General features: G+C 44.0%; 1 pseudogene; it reads right to left on the bottom strand.

The window, feature by feature from the left end:
- Window positions 1-8,917: 8,917 nt before the first annotated feature.
- On the bottom strand, window positions 8,918-10,649 carry LOC128052543 (high mobility group protein B3-like; annotated as a pseudogene).
- Between the last annotated feature and the right edge of the window lie 11,526 nt (window positions 10,650-22,175).

Here is a 22,175-nt window from a genome sequence, read left to right as displayed (position 1 = left end):
AACCCTAAATCTCAGTAGGACCCAAAGAGATCTTTTTCCCCAAGGTCATTGCTTAGCATGTTCCTTTGACATCATACAGATCCACAGATAAACAGAAATGTCAGGGATTCTGGGAGGCTCTGTTTATGGGCACAAAATGGGAGGGGTTGGTGCAAACGGAGCAGAGAAAAGGACTATGATCTTATTTCTTTCCACATCTCCCTTGCTCATTGAGATGCTGCAGCAACCTGCTTCGATACACTTCAATACGCTCCTGAGGAGTGACACACAGAACGCAATGGTCCGCGAAGCTTATCTGCTCACCCAGGCGGGTCACAGGACAAAGGACAGGGAGAGGGAGAGCGCATTCTGCTCCACTCTTACCCCAGCACCCCGTCCAACTCTGTCAGCAGCATCTCCACTTTCATCGCCCCATGTGCCCTTTCTTCCCCAGCGGAAGGCAGGATCCTCACGCCTGATGATGGGCACAGCTGCTCTGGAAAAACCCCTACCTTCTGGCACTTTCAGGCCATCACTCATACTGCTTCTTCCATCTGGAAGGGAATGTCCTGAGTCCAGAACCTCTAAACCTCCATTTCCGAATGTGAAAATGACCTGTCTCCCGCATCATCATGTCTAGGAAGTGAGACTCGGGTTAATTTAAAATTTTTCTCATTTGTACTTTTCTATACATCTTGTTTCTGTTGAATTAGCAGTCATTACAAACATAAAAGCAAGAAAACTATTATTTTTATGTGGGTTTTTTCTTTAATTATGGCTACTTACACTTCAGGATCCAAGAATAAGTTCCTAAGCCCTAAACAGCAAAAACGTCTACTTCTCCCAAGCCCCCAAAGCTCTTCATTTCCCCCTCCACATCCCTGAGCATTGTACATCTGCAGTTATGGTGTTGCAGCCAGGTCACACCCTCTTCCCAACCAGACTACCAGTGCACTGAGAACCAAACTGGGTGATTCATCTCCACTGCCCAGCTCACCACCTCCAATATCTCCATTGCTACCACCACCATTCCCCTTTTCAAAAATACGCTCTCGCATCCACCACCTGCCCACAGTATCACACCCACTGCCCGCGACCATCATCACCATCACCTCTTCCCCATCACTACAACCACTGTGACCCACCCCCATTACGACACTCACTATCACTGACACCTCAGTCAACAAAAACCACCAGAGTTACTACCACCACCATCATCACCACTACCACCATCACCACCCCCATGACTATAAGCCCTAGGATAGAACAGTCACTCACCAAAGAGCTCCACAGCCTAATCCCTGGGACCTATAAATATATTACCCTACATAGCAAAAGAACTTTGTAGGTGCGATTAAGGACAAGGACCTAGAAATGGGGAATTTATCCTGGGTTATCTGTGTGGGTTCAATCTAACCATTGAGTACATAAAAACAGAGACTCTTTCCTGGCTGTGGTTAGAGAGATTGACAATAAAAGGAGAGTCGGAGAGCTGTGATATTGCTGGCCTTGAAGAGGGAAGTAGGGGGCCATGAGACAAGGAATGCGGGTGTTCTCTAAGAGCTGGAAAAGGCCAGAAACAGATTCTCCCTTAGAGCCCCCAGAGAGGAACTCAGTTGGCTGACACCTTCATTTAACCTATGGAGCCCTGCATTGGATTTCTGACCTACAGAACTATATGGCAATACTTCTGTGCTGCTTTGAGCCACTAAATTTGTGGTAACTTGTGACAGCAGTAGAGAATACAACCTCCATCACAATACTGCCACAGTCACAACCACTCGCCCACCATCACTACCCCTCAAAACAGCACCCCGTTATCATCATTAAAAACACCATCACAAGGCTTCTCTGGCAGCTTCTCTGCTAGTAGTAAAGACTCCACCTGCCAGTTCAGGAGACACAGGTTCAATCCTTGGTCCAGGAAGACCCCACATGCTGAGAAGCAGGTAAGTCCATATGCCACAGCCATTGGGCCTGTGCTCTAGAGCCTGGGAATCACAAAGGCAGAAGCCTGCATGCCCGAGAGCCCATGCTCAGCAGCAAGAGAAGCCACCGTGATGAGAAGCCTGAGCTCGGCAACTGGAGAGTAGGCCCTGCTCACCACAACCAGAGCAAAGCCTGCCCAGCAGTGAAGACCCAGCACAGCCAAAATAAACACAGTTTTAAAATTAGTTTTAAAAACACCATCACAATCACCGTCTCCAAAACCATGATCATCATAAACAACAAATCAGTTACCATTACCCCCATTAAAAACACCCTTATCCTAAAACAACACCTGTCACTACTACCCCCTCACCACCACCACAACCCATTCGGCACCACCACTGTTAGCCCATCAACAACACTGCAATCACCGCTGCCCATCAATATACCCCCACAAATAACACCCCTCTCTCATCACCAGGACCCACCATTACCAACACTACCAACCTATCACTACCACCCACTACCACCACAACATCAGTACCTCCACAATTACTAACATCCAACAATACCACCCACCGGTAAAAGCACCCCCTACCACTACCAACCACCACCAGTGCCACCCATCTCCACCACCATCAACACTCCTGGGCATGTACATCAATAATGACTGGCTGGTTTGTTACATGAATGAATGAATAAGTATATGACTAAGTAAGGGAATGAAGAAAAAGTTAGCCCCAGCATGCCTTTGGAAGTCAGTTCCATCACGTGGTGATTTGTGGTGTGTAATGTAAATCAGTTTTTACTGGCCCTCATCTTTTTAACATCCCTTTCACCTTCCCAACTATCCCATCTGCTACCTTCTTCAACCACTGTCAAGCACTCTCCAAAGCTTGAAGCAACCTCCTCCAAGATAGTGCTGAAACAGTTGGCAAGGCTTTGAGACACAGGAGCTGCAAGTCAAGTTCTTTGTGAATGAAGGGTAAGTGTGCAGCCAGTTGCCTCTCAGCTACTAGAGCAATGATGTGGGACTACACAACCAGCTCTGAATAGCAACATAATTTAAGTGTGTAGTGGGAAGGGTAAAGAAGTGCTGCCCAACCCAAAATCTGGGGATGTTTCTGGCACCTTGGCTATTCTCATTGCCAAGTTGTGTTCTCCCAACTCCCCCACCCCCTGCCACTCAACATATAGTCTGACACCTGGGACATGGCTGGGAGCCAGTAGATCTAAATTCTAGCTTCTACTTTGACAATAGCTTTCTGTGTCTCTCTCTCCCATCTGAGCAATGAGTAAAGATGTGTCTGGTGCTCTCCAGCTCTGATGGTCTGTAACTTAACATTTCTACCAAGCAGATTTTGTTGTTGTTGTTGTTGGAGCTATCAACATGTGGAGTCTGTCTCCTTGGATGTATAATCCCTCTCTTTTCACATCCTTGATGGCAAACACAATTCCAAAGTAATGGCTGAGCATCCAAGAAGAGCTAGAACCATTTATCTTTAAATCCAAAGGCTCAGTCATGAATTTTATAACTAGAAGGCCTCAGGGATCAGCTGGTCCAAAGCCTGGGTTGAAAACCTCAAGACACCCAGCCAGCCAGTGCCAAACTCAAACCAGAGCCAGAGTTCTTGACGTCCCTGCTCCACTGAGCTCTTTCTGCAGCCCCAGGAAACCTGGAAGAAGCTACTGGATAAACCCCAACACTTTTCTTGAATCCTCACCTCATATGCATATGCCACCCAAAGAGCTGAAGCTACAGCTCCCAATAAAGAAGTCTTAGGATGTCTGGGGCCATGTCATCCTATAAGTCTCAGAGAACCCAAAGTGTAAACAGCTGTATTGACCTTTGAAGCATTTCCCAGGGCTGGGTAGAGGGAGGAGATAGGAAGAATAGAGGGAGGCCTCTGTTTGCATAGCCTTCCTCCATCTCTGCTTCCTCTGTCTCACACACACTGTCTCTGTCTGACTCTCTTTTGGCCTCTTTGCCTGTGGATCATTGATCATTTTCATCTCTCTTTCTGCCTCTGTCTCTTTCTTTGTCCATGTCTCATTCCCTCTGTATTTCTCTCTGTCTGCCTCTTCTCTCTTCTCTCCCACCCTTCCTCTCTCTCTCTCTCTCCCTCTCCCTCTCTCATCCATGAGTGTTTTTGCTCTTGCAATTTAAAGCACTGGTGCCAATTTCAAGGTCATATTAATCCAGCTCTAGGAAAATCCCTGTTCATGAAATAAGACATTCAGGAGTTACAACAATTCTTATAAAACTTCACAGCCTAGTGGAGAGTGAGGAGCTCAGTCCTAGGAGTGAGAGCCCTGGGTTTCTTTCTCAGCCCTGCTCCAACCTGCTGTGTGACCTAGGGAAGCCTTCATGGGACTTTAGCTTCTGCATCTATTTGGACATGGTGATCTCGAAGGCCAGCTCCAGCTCTGACAACCTAGTATTTGGAAGGATCCAAACGTTCAGATTCCCCAGCTCAACCAATGCATATCCTGGCTGTGGACATCATCAACCACTTGCTTTTGTGCACACTGGCAGGGAATTCCACCAGAGTTCCCCATGCTAGTAGGTGTCTCTGCACTCAGTGATGAGGATCTTGCACTAATCCTTGCTTCTTCCTGTTCCTTTGTTTAAATGTAGATGAACAGGAGTTGGGTTCGGCAGCAGATAAACCAAGCTGCCCTTTGGGAAGATCTTTCTATGATAGATGAATTGGAGGTGGCCTCTCAAGTAGCCTGGTTGGGGAGTGAGTCTAAAGCCAGATAACCTGAGAAAAATTATTCAGTTTTTCAACAAATGTTTACTGAGCACCACCTATCTGCCAAGTGTGTGTGTGCTTAGTTGTTCAGTCGTCTCCTACTCTTTGTGACCTCATGGACTGTAGCCCTCCAGCCTTCACTGTCCATGGAATTCTCCAGGCAAGAATACTGGGGTGGGTTGCCATTCCCTTCTCCAGGGGATCCTTCCAAACCAGGGATCGAACCCAGGTCTCCCGCACTCCAGGCAGACACTTTACCATCTGAGCCACCAGATATGTGGCTGATATGTATCAGATATGTATCAGATATGAAGTCTGATATGTATCAGTGTAGCAGCTGGATGGAAAAGGAGAGGCATACTGCAGAGATTCTCTGGAAAGACAAGTGACAACAGAAGTAGAAGCTGCGCCAACAATCAGAGTAAATTTGTGTATCAGCATACACACCCTAGGCTGCAGGGTAGAGGAAGAAGCCAAGAGTGAGTCAGGGGCAGGAAACAAGGTCTGAATAAAACTTGGCAAAGGAGAATTTGCCTTAGAAGACAAGTCTATCAAAGTAGAGAGAGAATGAAGGAAGAACAACATCCCAGAAGCCCCATGAATGAGCCTGGCATGTGAAAGAAATCACATGTGATAAATCAGCATACATCAGAGCTGGCAGGAGCACTCAAAACAGTTCAATTCTGCATCCCCACTGCATGGATGGGGAAACCAAGACCCAAAGAACATGAAGGGCTTGCCTGGGTTCTCTAGTAAATCCATGGCAGAGCTTCGTCTAGAATCAAGAACTCCTGCCTTCAAATTCCACAGTTAACCCCCTCCCATAGTTTCGCTGGCTAGTGTGTGGCTCCACCTTGCCAGAAGAAAGGACAAGAGCCACAGTGACCACAGGAAGCTGCCTGGAATCTAGCTCCTGTGAGGCAGATAGGAAGCTGTGGTATCAGGGAGTGTCACTCCACTCAGAGTTCAATGAGGGTGGAGCTAGGGCAAAGTCAGTGAAGGTAGAAAGAAAAGATGGGGAGAGGGATAGTTTGAAGGAAAAGTTAGCAGGATTAAGTGAATGATGCTTCAAGAATAAAGAAAACAAAAAACTGGGCATTCAAAAGCTCTGGTGATATTAGATCCATGTGGGAAGTCATCATCCTTAGTGAACAAGCCCAGATTACAGGTGACTCACAAAGTGAGGAGACTAGAGGGCTGGAGAGCATGGAAAACAGAAGGGTTTATTTGGAGTGAAATTATGAGCTTGGTTTGGATAGACTGAGTCTAAGTGACGGTAGATCCCCAAAGCTAATTTTTGAAGCACTTACTCTATCATGAGCACATGAAAGTTTCAAGCCTCATGAAACTCCTTGAGGCAGTATAATTATTATCCTTATTGGATAGATGAGAAACTGAGAAATGGAGCTGTCAATAAATTTGTCAAGATTCCCCAGCTTGTAAATGTCCAAGCCAGATATCAAACCCAGGTCTGGCTGACTCCAAAGCTTACTCTCATTAGTACTGCATTCCAGCTTCATCATGGAAGAGCTACAGAGAGGAGAGAGTTGAAGAAGACTAGGTACACTGGGAGAGAGGAGAAAGAGGAAAGTGAGAGCATGGCAAACCCCAAGCAAGACCATGAGCCCAGTAAAGACTCAAAGAGGAGCGGAAAGAAGTAGAGGGAGAGTAAATAGTCTTTGTCACAGAAGCCAAAGCTGGAGGCAGTTTTCAGCCCAATGTCAAGACAAATCTTGAAGTCAATCCAAAGTGTCTTGTGTGAAAATGTGCTGTAACCACAGAGGAACCTTGGGTAACAAGAAATCCCAATATTTGTCGGTGCCTGGGTTGCCTGCAAGACTCAGAAGGGAGAGTCAGAATGCAGATGAGAGCTCTAGTTAGGGCAGGGCTCAAACAATCAGCTATACAAAGGCTTATCAGGAAACGTGCCCTGACACACTCCAGGGAATAGCAGAAACAAAGTCTGAGGATGGGGGGAAAATCTGATTTCCAGAGTCGCTGTTTTAATTATTAGGTATGTCCAGTTTTCAATAACAACAAAAAAATAGAAGATATGCAAAGAAAAAGAGAGACTGTGTTATATAGTGAAGCATATGACATGATATGCTTCAATTGAAAAGCAATCAATAGAAACTCTACCTGAGGAAACCCAGCTATTTTAAATTAGCTCTTTTAATTATGTTCATGGAGAAGGAAATGGCAACCCACTCCAGTACTCTTGCCTGGAAAATTCCATGGATGGAGGAGCCTGGTAGGCTGCAGTTTATGGGATCGCAAAGAGTCGGACACAGCTGAGCAACTTGACTTTCTTTCTTTCTATAGTTTCTTTTGGAGAAAGAAATGGCAACCCACTCCAGTGTTCTTGCCTGGAGAATCCCATGGACGGAGGGGCCTGGTGGGCTATAGTCTATGGGGTTGCAAAGAGTCGGACACAACTAAGCAACTAACACACACACACACAATTAGGTTCAAAGAAGGCAAAGAAACCATATCTAAAGAATTAAATAAAATAATGAGAATAATGTCTCAGCAAATAGAGAATAACGATAAAGAGATAGAAATTATAAAGACAAAACAAATAGAAATTTGAGGTTGAAAAGTATTAACACTATAACCAAAATAAAAACATTTGCTGAAGGAACTCAACAGCGGAATTGAGCAGGCAGAAGTAAGAATCAGCAAACTTGCAGTTAGGTCAATTGAGATGATTCAACTGAAGAAGAGAAATTTCTTTTAAAGTGAGTTTAAAAAGAGCGAGTCACCTTGTGAACTGCCGCTGCCACCGAAGGTGAGTGCAGGCGTGTGAGTCGGAGATCTAGAGGTCCCTCACCATGAGGACTTTATCACGAGCACAGGCTCTGGGTCCAGGGGCTTAAATAGTTGCCACTTGTGGGCTTAGTTGCCCCGAGGCCTGTGGAATCTTCCTGGAGCAGGTATTTTTACCGTGTCCCTGCATTGACACGGTAAAAGTCATCCATACATACAGTAAAAAAAGCAACTCAAATTAAGAGGCCCACAAACAAGAAAAAAAGGGAAAACTGAAGAATGAAAAGGTGTTGCATCTCAACCTTATTGGTGAAAAACTGCGGTGGTTTCAAAATCATCTTGAACCTCAAAAAAGCGGGATATTCAGAGAGATGCTTGTGAATTAATTGAAAGGTATTTGAGTCGATTCAGTAGCGAGCTGCAGCAGATTGAGTTAGAGAACAGCATCAAGGACAGGCGGCGGGTGTAGGGGCGGGGGGAGCGGCACTGTTTGCAGGAGGCAGTCACCAAGCAGACCCTGGAGTGAGAGCGGCAGCAGTACCAAGGCTATAGCCTCAAGATTCCAGACAGTTTATTTATTTATTTTTCAATGTAATACTGTTTATTTAACTTCAAAAACACTTCAACATTCTAAACATACAAAAAAAAAAAAACAAACCAACGTTGCAGATCGTGCTTAGTACAGAAGGTTCTTGAACTTTCACTGGTGCAATGGCTCTTGGCTTTGCTGACAAAGAACAGTTCTACAGTTTGTTTAAAAAAACAAAAATGTTTAAAACTACCGCACTTCAACTAAGAAGGATCCAAAACACTTCTCATGCCTGCTGACCACCGCCCCTCCCGCCCCCCACCTTTTATACAGCTAAGAATGACAACATGCTATGTCACCGTATATAAAAACAAGACAATCTGAAGCTAAATGGATACCCGCTGCAGTGTCCACAGGTCCAGCCCCACAGTGCATGCCCTGAGCTACGGCCCCTCCAGAAGGCATTGCCCCCACAGCCTCCATACCAAGCAAGGAGCATCAAGAGTGTGTCTCGGTTGCTTTGTTCTTTTTACAGACTATAGATACGTACAGTTGAGAACCCGGGATTTCTAGCCAATGACCATAGAATTAACACACCACCTTAGGAAAAAAAAAAAAAAGCCAGAAACACCTTTAAATGCCTTGTCACACCAACAGCAAAGTGCACAGAGTGAGGAGAACACGAAAGCCTTTTCACTTTAAAAACGTTTGGAAATATGTACAACTCGGAAACAGTTTCCAGGTGTTCTGGACACCCATGGCCACTTAACGTAAACCACTGACAGTTGCTGGAGCACTTTGAGAGACTAGGATATGATCATGATCCAACTGGGTAATTAAACATAATGAGGGCAACAGACACCTCTTGGGTGAGAGGTGTGTCAATCAAGGCACTCCCTATTCTAAGGTATTCACAAGGAGACAGATCAACAGTTTTTTGTTTTAATTCACCCTCTCCCTCCTCCTCCTCTTCATCTTCCTCTTCCACCTTTTTCCAGGCAACTTTAGCAGGACCCTTGGCGCCATCAAACTTCCCTTTAGACTTAGAGTCTCCGACATCCTTCTCATACTTCATCAGCTTCCACTGCCTTGTTGATGTATGGCTGCTTCTCACTGTCACTTAAGTTATTCCGCATCTCGCCCAGCTTCTTCGCCACATCTCCAAAAGAGACGCCAGGGTTTGTAGACTTGATCTTGGGGTGGAATTCAGAGCAGAATAGGAAGAATCCAGACGGTGGTCTCTTGGGGGCATTAGGGTCCTTCTTCTTCTTGCCTCCCTTAGCTGATCCGTAACCCTTCATTTCCTGATCATAGTGCACTTTATCCGCCTTTGCCATTTCATCGAATTTCTACTTCTGTTTCCCGGACATGGTCTTCCACCTCTCAGAGCATTTCTTGGAAAATTCAGCAAAATTGACAGGGACCTCTGGGTTTTTCTTCTTATGTCCCTCTCTGCATGTCTGCACAAAGAAGGCATAAGCAGACATCTTGCCTTTGGTTTCTTGGGATCACCTTTAGCCATCTTGACTGTATTGTTTTCTAGTCTGGGCAGCGCAGGGCACAACCCGTGGTCAGTGCTCCACAGCCTTGCGCTAGCTGCCTCCACAGGAGCCGCCTCTCCAGACATTTGAAATGCAGATAATCTGAAAACTTTTAGGAAATAGGATTTTTATCTGAAGAAATTGCCAAACATTAAAATGAGAAAAAGTCTTCATGGTGAGAGCCTGAAAGCCTTCTCCCAAGATCCGGATTTTCTCTTAATACTTCACAGCATTGTAATGGAGTTTTTAGCCAGGGCAATTAGGCAAGAAAATGAAATAAAAGACATTCAGACTGGAAAGAAAGAAGTAAAACTATCAGATGGTTAGTCTTATATAAAGGAAATCTTAAGAAATTCACAGACACACAATTTTAGACTAATATATTCCACAAGATTGTGGGATACAAGATCAATATACAAAATACTGTTCCGTTTCTGTATACTAGCAATGAAGAATCCAAAAATGAAATTCAGAAAACAACTCCATGTGCAGTTGTACTGAAAGAATAAACCATTTAGGAATAAATTCAAGACAGAAATTTAAGATCCATGCACTGAAATTCTAAAACATCATTAAAAGAAATTAAGAGCTAAATAAATACAAAGAATCTCATGTTCATGAACTTAAAATAGCAATATTCTTAAAATTAATCTGTAGATTCAGCTCAATCCCTGCCAAAATCTAGCTGGATTGTTTGTTTGTTTTTAAGAAACTATCTAATCCTTAAATTCATAGAGAAATGTAAGAGATCCAGAACAGACAAAACAATCTTGCAAAGGAAGAAAAATGTGAGAGGACTTATACTTCCTAATTTTAAAATTTATGACAAAGCTATACTAATCAAGATGACTTGGATCTAGTATAAGGGTAGACCTATAGATCAGTAGAATTGAGAGTTCAGATATAAACCCATATATTTATAATCAACTGATTTTCCTCAAGACAGTTCAATGGGGAAAAAATAGCTTTCCAACAAATGGTCCTTGAACAAGATCTCCATATGTAAAAGAATGAAGTTGGACCTCTCTCTCATACCACATACAAAAATTAACTCATAATGGACTAAATATCTAAATGTAAAAGCGAAATCTGTGAGACAATTATAATAAAATATGGGTGTATATCTTCATGACCTTGTATTAGATAGTGATTTCTTAGAATGGCACTTAAAACACAAGCCACAAAAGAAAAATAACAAATTAGAATTCATCAAACTTAAAAATGTTTGCTTCTCAAAGGACAGTATCAAGAAACTAAAGAGATAAGCCACAGAATGGGAGAAAATATTTGCAAATCCTGTATCTGATAAAGGTCTAGTATCCAGAACATTTAAAGAACTTTTAAAACTCACCAATAAAAAGATAAATATCCCAAACAAAAAGCGGATAAAGGACTTGAAGAAATAAACTTTTCTCTAAAGAAGATATATAAATTGCCAATAAACACATGAATATTATTAATTCTTAGGGAAATGCAAATCAACACTACAGGGAAATACTACTTCATACTCACTCTGTGTGTGTGTGTGTGTGTGTGTGTGCACGCATGTGCATTCAGTTGTGTCCTACTCTTTGTGGGCTCGTGGAATGTAGCCTGCCAGGCTGCTCTGGTTTATGGAATTTTCCAGGCAAGAATACTGAGTGTGTTAGCTACTCAGTCGTGTCCGACTCTGCAATCCCATGGACTGTAGCCCACTAGACTCCTCTGTCCACGAAATTCTCAAGGCAAGAATACTGGAGTGGGTTTCCATTCCTTCCCCAGGGGATTTTTCCAACCCAGGGATCAAACCTGGGTCTCCCACATTGCAGGCAAATTCTTTACCATCTGAGCCCCCAGAGTACCCCCAAAGTGAAGGTGTTAGTGGCTCAGTCATGTTGACTCTTTGCGACCCCATGGATTGTAGCCTGCCAAGCCCCTCTGTCCAGGGGATTTCCCAGGCAAGAATAGTGGAGTGTATTGCCGTTCCTTTCTCCACGGGATCTTCCCCACCCCTGGACTGAACCCAGGTCTTCTGTACTGCAGGCAGATTCTTTACCAACTGAGCCACCAGGGAAGCCCCCAAGAATACTGAAGTGGGTTGCTATTTCCTTCTCCAAGGGATCTTCCTGACACAGGAATCAAACCCACATCTCTTGTATCTCCTGCATTAGCAGGCAGGTTCTTTACCAGCTGAGCCACTGGAGAAGCCCCCTCATACCCACTGTCTTTTCTATTATGACCACTAGAATGGTCATAATAGAAAAGACAGACAATAACAACTGTTGTTGAGGGTGTAGAGAAATCATAAACTTATACATAGATAGTGGGAATGTAAAAGGATACAACTGCCTTAGAAAATAGTTTGGCGGTTTCTTAAAACATTATGCGAAGAGTTACCATATGACCACATACTCTACTCCTAAAATGTAAAATGTAAAAGTATACCACCAAGAGAAGTGAAAACATATGTTCAGATAAAAACTTTTGCATGAATGTTCACTACAATGTTATTCATAATAGCCGAAGAGTAGAAACAACTCCAATGTCCATCAACTGATGAATGGATAAGCAAAATGTGGTATATCCATACAATATGATATTGTTCAGCCTTAAAAAGGGCTGAACTACTGACTCTTGTTAGAACGCAATGAACCTTGAACACTTATGCTACATGAAAGAAACTAGACACCAAGTGCAGCACATTATAGGATTCCATTTCTATGACATGTCCAAACTAGGCAAATCCATAGAGACAGAGAGACTAGTGGCTGCCAGGGGCGAAAGAGAGAGATGAATGGAGAGTGATTGCCTAAAGGGTATAGGGGATGATGAAATGTTCTGGTGAGAGTTGTACAGTCTGTGAGCCTACTAAAATCCACTGAATTATACACTTTAAAAGGGTGAATGTTATGGTATGTAAATTATACTTCAATGAGAAAGAACAGGTAGAACTTTCCAAAACAAATATTCAGTGGTTGCTTAATCCCTCAGAGAACATCAAGAATTCATTTAGATAATCTAGAAAAAAACATTTTACTCAACTATTAAATTATTTTAAACTTATAACTCTGAAACTTCGGCTTACGTTGTATTTTGCACTACCTTCTTACGAAGTGATATGTTAATTACAGCTGGATTTATAGAGAAATGTCTGGAAAGTTGTTATCTGAAATATCAACAGTGGTTGCCTTTGGGAGATGGTATCTTGTGTAGTTTTTAATTTATTCTAATGCTTTTATGTATTACTTACATTATATATGCATATGTATCAACTTTATAATCACTAAAATATATAAAGCTCTTTTTGGCAGAAGAAAAAAAAACTGGCTATGCTGAGAAACTGTTGATAGATTATTTTAAAGATTCTTTCTACTCACATGAAGCCAATAGCATTTTGCTAGTTGATCCCAAGGGGGAAAATGCCCAATTAGCCAAGTGATCACAATTCAAGAATTATTTTTTGGATAATGAACAAGGACCTGTGCTAAGCCATGCTGTGTGTGAGAGAAGGACGTTTAGGGCAGGGTTACTGCATCCAAGGGTCTTTTGATGTGGTAAAGGACCTCAGATATGTAAATAAATAACTGAAAGGAGGCAGAACAGAAGCCTAGCAGAGAGGGGCCTGAGACACTGCAGAGTCCCCAAGGAAGCTGGGATAAGCTGTAGTTCACTGTCTCCAGATTCAAAGACAGGACAGCTTTAGCAGTTCATCTTTAAGGCGAAAGTTGGAGTTCAGTTCAGGGGGAGGAGGGGAGACAAAGCCAGAAGTGAGCATTTGAGAGCCTTACCCGCTTTTCCCAACCTCCACCCCCATCACCATAACCACAGCTCCTCCTTCCTGAATCCCTTATACTTCTGGGCACCAGTCTGCCATTTCAGGCCTTCACGCAGCTGTTCACCTGGAATGCCCTTCCCTCCCTCATTACCTCAACCCTCTTGCTGTTCTATAAGAATCTGGTATTCTCAGGTTCCTGTCACTTCCAAAAGAATTCTCCTTGCCTGAGACAGGTTGAGTTCAAGGCCTCCCGCCTGTGCTCTGACAGCGTTCTCAGTCTGTCTCCATCGCCACACACTACACTCTACCTTGTAATGACCTGTTGAGTATTTGTTTCCTCCACCAGACTGTGAGCTCAGGGTACAGAAGGGCTGGGCACCTGGCGCAGAGCGCTGGTCGTTACTGAATGGTCGTTACTACATGCTGTAGCTAGTCCAGGAAATAGGAATGGTAGCCTTGGAGTTCTGTGTGCCCAGTGTGCCCTCCCACCCTTTTGTCTAGGAGCCAGCACTGCCCTCCTGGCCACAGAGTCAGGCCAGCAATGCGGGCTGGGCCAGTTATCACTCCCTATGCCCCAGACAGTGAGACTCACCCAGGAATATAGGGGGCCCAAGCCAGGCCATTCAGAGTTCCTCCCCCAGGGCAACTGGGTAAAGGTATACTTTCCCAGCTGAGGAGTTCAGCTGACAGTGGCCTTATTGCTTGCCAGGTACAGGAAAACCTATCTGCAGGAGAGAATGACACACAGGACAAGCAAAAACGAGAGGAAGCAGAAATGGGGTTACGGTAGTTAATGACAGTCTTGGAGACCCTGGTTCCTATCTTTGAGATTCCCAGAACTGCGCTCATTCAGGCAGATTTTTCCTCATAGATGGGGATCTTTCAATAAATACTTCTGTGGGTATAAGCTGGTCGGGCAGGCTGCGTTTCTGTCACTTATAGGAATATCCCTGTCCAATGCTGGGATCCTCAGTAAGACATACAGCTGGAAAGATCAGCAGAGGCCAGGTTAGGGAGGATTCTAAATGCCACATGAGGGGTGTTGGAGTTTATTTGTAGGTACAGCAATGGGTAATGAGTAGTCAGAGCCTCAGGAGATAATACCAACAACACATAAGTTTTTAATTAGAGGGAGAGGGGAAATGGAAGCCCAATTGGAAATGCAAAGTAAAAACACCCCCATATATCAGCAAGGTCAAGGAGAAAGAAGGTTGAAGAAAACCCTAATTTTGTTATGTAGGAAAGAGCAGCAAGGCTTGTGATAAATGGGAAAGTAAAGGAGAAAGGTGGGCATGTCGAATAAATAGTCATTTCTAAAACACTGCAAACAGCTCCATGTGCAAACATTAGTCACTAATACAAATGAGATCTCAGGGGGTTTATAAACAAGCAAGCCATTGCCAAGACTCACATCTGGCAGATGATACATCCATCATGTGTAAATACTTCACGTAGCATCGATTACCCTGATCAATTTTAGGCATCTATCATTTTCCAGGCCTGCAGCTCAGCACAGGGAAATTACAAAGAAATGGGATGTCCTGATCTTTCTACAGCTGGCTCATAGGAAAACAGTGAGTAAATCCATGGCAAAACTCAGGTGGCTTCTGAGGTATAAAGAAAAAAATTGCTGTTTTGTTTTTCCATAGAATACTTTCTTAAACTAGATCAAGCAATCATCATCTTCAAAATTCAGTACAGAAACCATCCTCAACTTGGGAGGGAGAAAGATCAATGACACCCAAGGAACAGGGATAACAGATGCTTAACACAGGGAGCCACAGTCACTGGACCTGATACAGCAGTATGACATCTACTTAAAGGGAGATAAAGTAAGACTGGAAAGGTGAAAGGTGGAAAGGAGGTTAGGTTTCATTGTGAGGGCAAAGGGAAGTCATAAGAGGTTTTATAAGCAGGAAAAAGACATGGTCAAAACGGTTCAGAGAGAGCCTTTTGTAGGCAGAACAGAAGGCAATAAAGTCCCTGCAAGTGGGGAGAAAATCGACAGACTCAGGATTGTCAGTCAAGAGAGATGATGGGGGTTGGAGCACTGTGTGAGGTGAGTGAGAAGCACTTCAGACGGAGGTGGTGGCTGAGGCCCTGCAGTGGGTAGGAGAGCACGACTGACATGCCAAAGAGAGAGAAGGCAGCTGATGCTGAACCCTTACTGGGTACCAGCGCTACTCTGGGCACTTCCTACATACTATCTCATTTAGTCCCTCAAAGCAATGCTGCACTGGACCGCCTTGGTGGTCCAGTGGTTAAGACTCTGCACGTACACTGCAAGGGGTGCAGGTGTGATTCCTGGTCAGGGAACTAGGATCCCATGTGCTGCAGCCGAAAAATTAAATACAATAATAATAAAAAAAAATCCTGCATTATTATTATTATTACCATTATTATTACCATTATTATTTCCAAATTTACAAATAACAGAAAAGAGACTCTGAGAGGTGAAATAGCTTGCCTGAGACCACACAAATTTTTCCAATACAAAAGCCTGAATCTTTTTGCGAAATGAGACAGCCTCCTGGTGTACATTATTTATCCCTCTCAACTTCCTCAGGTAGGAGCTGAGGCAGAGATTTAAAACTTTACTGACGCTTCCAGCTGGTGAGTGCCCAATGCTGGATGAGAGCCCAAGCTCAACCCGCTCCCGTTTCCCCTCACTCCCTGCCCAGCTGACCTGTTAAATGAGCCTTTGTTCTGCCACGTTGTGTAGCTCCCTTGTGATCACTGTTAAACCAGAAAGTCTTATTGGGTTTGTTTCAAAACGGACCCTAGGAATGGGGATGGCCCTTCCTCCCACCAGGAGGAGCCTCAGCACCTTTAAAAATAATTCCCCCAAAGTCTCCTAAAACCCTAGGTCTCTACCCAGCAGCCCTGGCCTGCTGAGGTAATTTCCAAAGCCCCAGCCTTGAAGGCTCACAAATCCTCCGTTCATGTTCAGACATATAAATTGCATTAGCAGAGAGAACTACGCTTCTGGTGGTGTGATCTCGAAGAAGAGAAGATGCTGGAGTTCAAGTGCACACACGTGAGCACACTCGGGGCCTGGCCCATATCCAGCAGAGCCCAGCGGGAAGGCTGGGCCTCTCCAGCCCTCTCCACGCTGAGATGAAAGGAGTCCATTTCCCTCCTAAGAGTGTGCTAGGAGTGCGGGAGAGGGATCTCCCACACTAACAGACTCACACACAACTTCAGGTCATTGTCACTGGAATTAACAGGTTCACTCAAGAGGCTCAGCCCAGAGCATTTGCTGGAGGGAATGGGGCAAATTTTTCCTGCAGACAGACCAAAGACTTCGGGTTTTTTCCTCTGGCACTTCCAGCTAATAGTTTATCAGAATTCCCATGAACACAATACTTTTCAATCTGTTCACATTTACCTTAAAACCTTGATCTGTTTTAGGCTCTGTGCTGGATTCTAAGGACCCAGAGATGGCACCTGAACTCAAGTTCTCAGTCCAGGGTGGAAACCAAACAGTGAATGAGGTCAAGGACTGAAAAGGCCTCTTGGCAGGTTTGGAGGCAAACAGACCTGGGTTCACATCTCAGTCTTCGTACTTGCTAGTTGTAAGGTTTTAAGCAAGTCATTTCAATAAGGAGCCTCTGTGTCTTCATATGGAAGTTAGAATCTATCCAGCAGCGTTGGTATATGGAAGAGAGAGAGAGGATTGGTATAGCACCCAGGACTGAAAAGATGTGCCATATATGCTATTGATTATTAAGAGAAGAGAGTAAATATTTTCAATTGATAGAATTAGTGAAAGTTTCCTGGAGGAGGTAGTATCTACATAAGATCCTATAAGATGGATAGATTTTGATCTGGTTTTGAGGGATTAGAGGGAAGAGTACAGGGGCTTTTTAGGGCAGTGAAATTTTTCTATGATACAGTAATAGCGGAAACATGTCATCATGCATTTGTCAGAATGTACAGCACAGAGTGAACCCTAATGTAAACTATGGACTTAATAATAATGTATCAACATTGGCTCATTAGTTGCGGGAAAATATATTACACTAACACAAGATGTAAATAACAGGGGAAATTGGAGGGGGTTGTGTGTGTGTGAGAACTTGGCACTTTCTGATCAATCTTTCTGAAAACCTAAAAAACAAACAAGCAAAAAAAAAAAAAAAAAAGCCAGGAAAGAGAATTTTATACAAAAAGCCGGCATAAACAAAGGCCGGGTGGTCATGACCTGTGGCTGGAGCATGAAGCACCTGGAGAAGAGTGGTCCCAGAAAGGTGGGTTGAATATCATGTTAAACTGTTTATGCTTTATCCTAAGAGTATGGAGAGATGGTAAATATTTCAAAGTGCTAAAATGATCAGACTGCATTTAAGGATCATCAGTTAAGATTACCCCTGAACAGACATGAATCTGTAACAAAGGACAGGACAAGAAATGATAAAAATCTGAGTTAAAGAGCTATCCTGAGGTTGTCTCCATCAGAATCTGGTGACTGACTGATCTATTGACGTGAGTGGGAGAAGGGGAGCAGTCTAAGAGAATGCCTGGTTTCTGATCGATGCTACACTGGTGGGGGATGGGGGGTGGCGGGGAGGGGTTAGGGACATCCCTTTGGAGATTGGAATGTAGGAAGGCTAGATCTGAAGGTACAATGACCTCGCCCAGCTTCAACATGTTTTTAAGAGAATATTGTTTCAGATGTGGTACGGAACACTTTCTAGAACTCTCTTGTTCTGGCCCCTTAGGGCTGACTGGGGGATTACTGCCTACAGACTTGAACCCACGCTTGCCTATGTGGACACTCAACCTGTTACAGAGGTCTTTTCAATGCTGAGCTTAAGGCTACCTCCCTACGACTTCCCCCACTGAACCCAACTTGGCCTTCAGAGGGTTCTCTCTAATTGGCTTTCTCTGCCCCAGGACAGCCCATTAGAGATCTGTAGACCATGTCCCTTGAATCTGTCCCTCTTCAGCTAGACAGTTTTTAATCCTTCACTTGTTCTAACACAATATAGTTCCCAGGCTGCCCTCCCTACCTTAGACATACTCCAGGACACAAAACCCCAGGAAAGTCTGACGCAACCCAGAGTATGTAGAAATTTAACATCCCTCCTTCTAGACATTATTTCATTAGCACATCAACTCCATCACCTAGCCCGTCTCTCATTTACCTCTGTTGAGCCAGAATTCTGCAATTGGATTTTTATCTCCAAGCGTAAGACTTGATATTGACCTGGATAAACTCCACCCTGCCATGGGGCCATCTACAGGACTAACCAGTTGGAAAGTGGAACACGAAGAGCTCCAGCCAAGCCCCTTTGAGGACTTAGAGGCAAGTGAGGGGCAGCTGAAATAGTCTGGCCCTGCTCTGGCCTCAGCTCCTCCATCTTCCATATGGGCATGAATATCTGCTTTCCTGCCAACCCAAGCGAAGTGACGATACCCCATCCCCAGGGAACAACAGAGGTCAACTTACACATCCTGCTGCCGCCAGACAACACCCCCAGCCTATCTGAACAGGAAATTCTACAGAAGTTATGATGTGCAAAATTGTCCTCACGTGCAACCAAGAGTCCCCATAACAACCAAGAGTCCTGAAGAGCTGCCATAAAAACTTGGAAATCCTTGGCCTTCCCAGAGTGGAGCATGCAGCAGCTTGCTCTGCGGGAACCCGGCCATCTCTTCAAGAAACACAATTGCACTGTTCCCAGCCCTGAAGCCCTACCCAGAGGCTGACTGAAGGTCTAACTCGCTTAGTTGGCCCCTTATTTCACTCAACATTTGGCCCATCAGAAACAATAAATTTAAAAACAGAGGCAGGTCTTAGAAGACAACCTTTGGGGTCACTTACCTTTAAAATTCAGTTTATTTTGATTCATCAAATAGTAATATAGGGTTTAAAATGAAGTGATTCAGAGTGACATTGGCAAAATGGCAGAGTAAGGATCTCCAAAAATCCTCTCCATACATGCAGTGAGAATTGTCAAAACTGGCAAAAATTGTCAAAATCTACTTTTTCTGAACTCTGAAAATTAATCAAAGTCTTGCAGCAATCCAAGGAACACTTATTCAGGGAAACCATATGTTCGTATGTTCTTCATTCAAAGACTCATACATGATGCTCATAGCAGCATTCTTCATAATTGCCCAAATGTGGAAACAACTCAAATATCCATCAATTGAGAAAAGGAGAAATGTGGTATGTCTATATACACTACAGTATTATTTGGCCATAAAAAGGAATGAAGTACTGATACGAGCTACAACATGGATGAACTTGGAATCATGTTAAATGGAAGAAGCCAGTCAGAAAAGCCACATACTGTATCATTCTGTTTCTGGGAAATATTCAGAATAGGTAAATTCCTAGGGATAAAATGTAGACTAGTGTTTGCTAAGGACTGACAGGAGTGGGAAATTGAGAGTTATGTGACTGGATATGAAGTTTCTTTTTAGGGTGGTGAAAATGTGCTAGAAATAGACAATGGGGATGGCTGCACAAATATGTGATACAATAGAAACATCTGACTTGCACACTTTTAAAGCGTGAATTTTTTAAAATTGTTATTGATGTATAGTTGATTTACAATGTTGTGCTAATTTCTGGTGTACAGCAAAGTAACTCAGTTATTATACATATATATATATGTATATACATTCTTAAAAAAATTTTTTTTCTTTACTATTATGGTTTATCCCAGGAGAAAGGATACCATTCCCTGTGCTATACAGGAGGACCGTGTTGCTTATGCATTCTAAATGTATATAATAGATTGTATCTCAGTTCAGTTCAGTTCAGTTCAGTTCAGTCACTCAGTCATGTCCGACTCTTTGCGACCCCATGAATCGCAGCACGCCAGAACTCCCTGTCCATCACCAACTCCTGGAGTTCACTCAGACTCACGGCCATTGAGTCAGTGATGCCATCGAGCCATCTCATCCTCTGTCGTCCCCTTCTCCTCCTGCTCCCAGTCCCTCCCAGCATCAGAGTCTTTTCCAAAGAGTCAACTCTGCATGAGGTGGCCAAAGTACTGGAGTTTCAGCTTCACCATCATTCCCTCCAAAGAAATCCCAGGGCTGATCTCCTTCAGAATGGACTGGTTGGATCTCCTTGCAGTCCAAGGGACTCTCAAGAGTCTTCTCCAACACCACAGTTCAAAAGCATCAATTCCTTGGTGCTCAGCTTTCTTCACAGTCCAACTCTCACATCCATACATGACCACTGGTACGTCAAGGCTGTATATTGTCACCCTTCTTATTTAACTTATATGCAGAGTACATCATGAGGAACGCTGGACTGGAAGAAGCACAAGCTGGAATCAAGATTGCCGGGAGAAATATCAATAACCTCAGATATGCAGATGACACCACCCTTATGGCAGAAAGCGAAGAAGAACTAAAAAGCCTCTTGATGAAAGTGAAAGTGGAGAGTGAAAAAGTTGGCTTAAAGCTCAACATTCAGAAAACGAAGATCATGGCATCTGGTCCCATCACTTCATGGGAAATAGATGGAGGAACAGTGGAAACAGTGTCAAACTTTATTTTGGGGGGCACCAAAATCACTGCAGATGGTTATTGCAGCCATGAAATTAAAAGACGCTTACTCCTTGGAAGGAAAGTTATGACCAACCTAGATGACATATTCAAAAGCAGAGACATTACACTGCCAACAAAGGTCCATCTAGTTAAGGCTATGGCTTTTCCAGTAGTCATTGGGGGCAGGAGGGGAAGGGGATGACAGAGGATGAGATGGCTGGATGGCATCACCGACTCATTGGACATGAGTTTGAGTGCACTCCGGGAGTTGGTAATGGACAGGGACGCCTGGCGTGCTGCAATTCATGGGATCACAAAGAGCTGAACATGACTGAGTGACTGAAATGAACTGAACTGAACTGAGGAGAAGGCAATGGCAAGACACTCCAGTTCTCTTGCCTGGAAAATCCCATGGATGGAGGAGCCTGGTGGGCTGCATTCCATGGCATCGCTAAGAGTTGGACATGACTGAGCGACTTCCCTTTCACGTTTCACTTTCATGCATTGGAGAAGGAAATGGCAACCCACTCCAGTGTTCTTGCCTGGAGAATCCCAGGGATGGGGGAACCTGGTGGGCTGCTGTCTATGGGGTCACAGAGTCGGATACAACTGAAGCAACTTAGCAGCAGCAGCAGCAGGGGAACAAAGATCCCATATGCAGAGCAACACAGTCCAAAAAAAACCCTAGAATTTGGATAAAAAGTCTAACCTCTTTTTCCTTTGTTCTTTGTCTAGTTTCACTTGCTCATAGGACAACAGCAGAGACCTTGCGCCTGATGCCTCAAAACAAAGTTCCAAGGACAAAATGGCTCTGCCAACACCTCAGCTTGGAGGACCACATGCAGAAGCTGCACAGGACACTCAATTCAAAATGGAGGCAGCGAGCCATGTGCAGAGACGCTGCACCCAGCACTCAGACCTGGAGCGTGAGCAGTACAGCTGCTCTTGCCTCAGGAGAACTCCACCCCCTCGCCACTGACTGATAACCTGATAGAGCCCCCTGGACATCTTTCAGCCTGTTGGGGAAGCATGTTCTCTAGAGTATAGGCTTGCAGCTGTGCATTACTTGACTAGAACAAATAGCTGGCGAGAAGTTGCTATATAACACAGGGAGCTCAGCCTGGAGCTGTGTGAAGACCTAGAGGGGCTGCAGCGGGGAGGGCGGTGATATATGTATAATTACGGCTGAATAGCATTGTTGTATGGCAGAAACTACCACAACATTGTAAAGCAATTTTCCTTCAATTAAAGGATAAATTTGAAAAAGAAAAGAATAAAATTTTGCATCTGAACTGAACTTCCTCTCATTCTATGGGCTTGAATGACACCAGAGAGGAGGACCCTTGTTGTTGGCCAGTTGGAAAGGGTCAGCAAAAAATGTCATCTGTTCCTTCTCCTATTTAAAACTA

This window comes from Budorcas taxicolor, chromosome 8, assembly GCF_023091745.1.
Source record: "Budorcas taxicolor isolate Tak-1 chromosome 8, Takin1.1, whole genome shotgun sequence".
NCBI classification, from domain to species: Eukaryota; Metazoa; Chordata; class Mammalia; order Artiodactyla; family Bovidae; genus Budorcas; species Budorcas taxicolor.
Note: the sequence above shows the minus strand (reverse complement) of the source record. Positions and strands in the feature narration are given on the sequence as shown.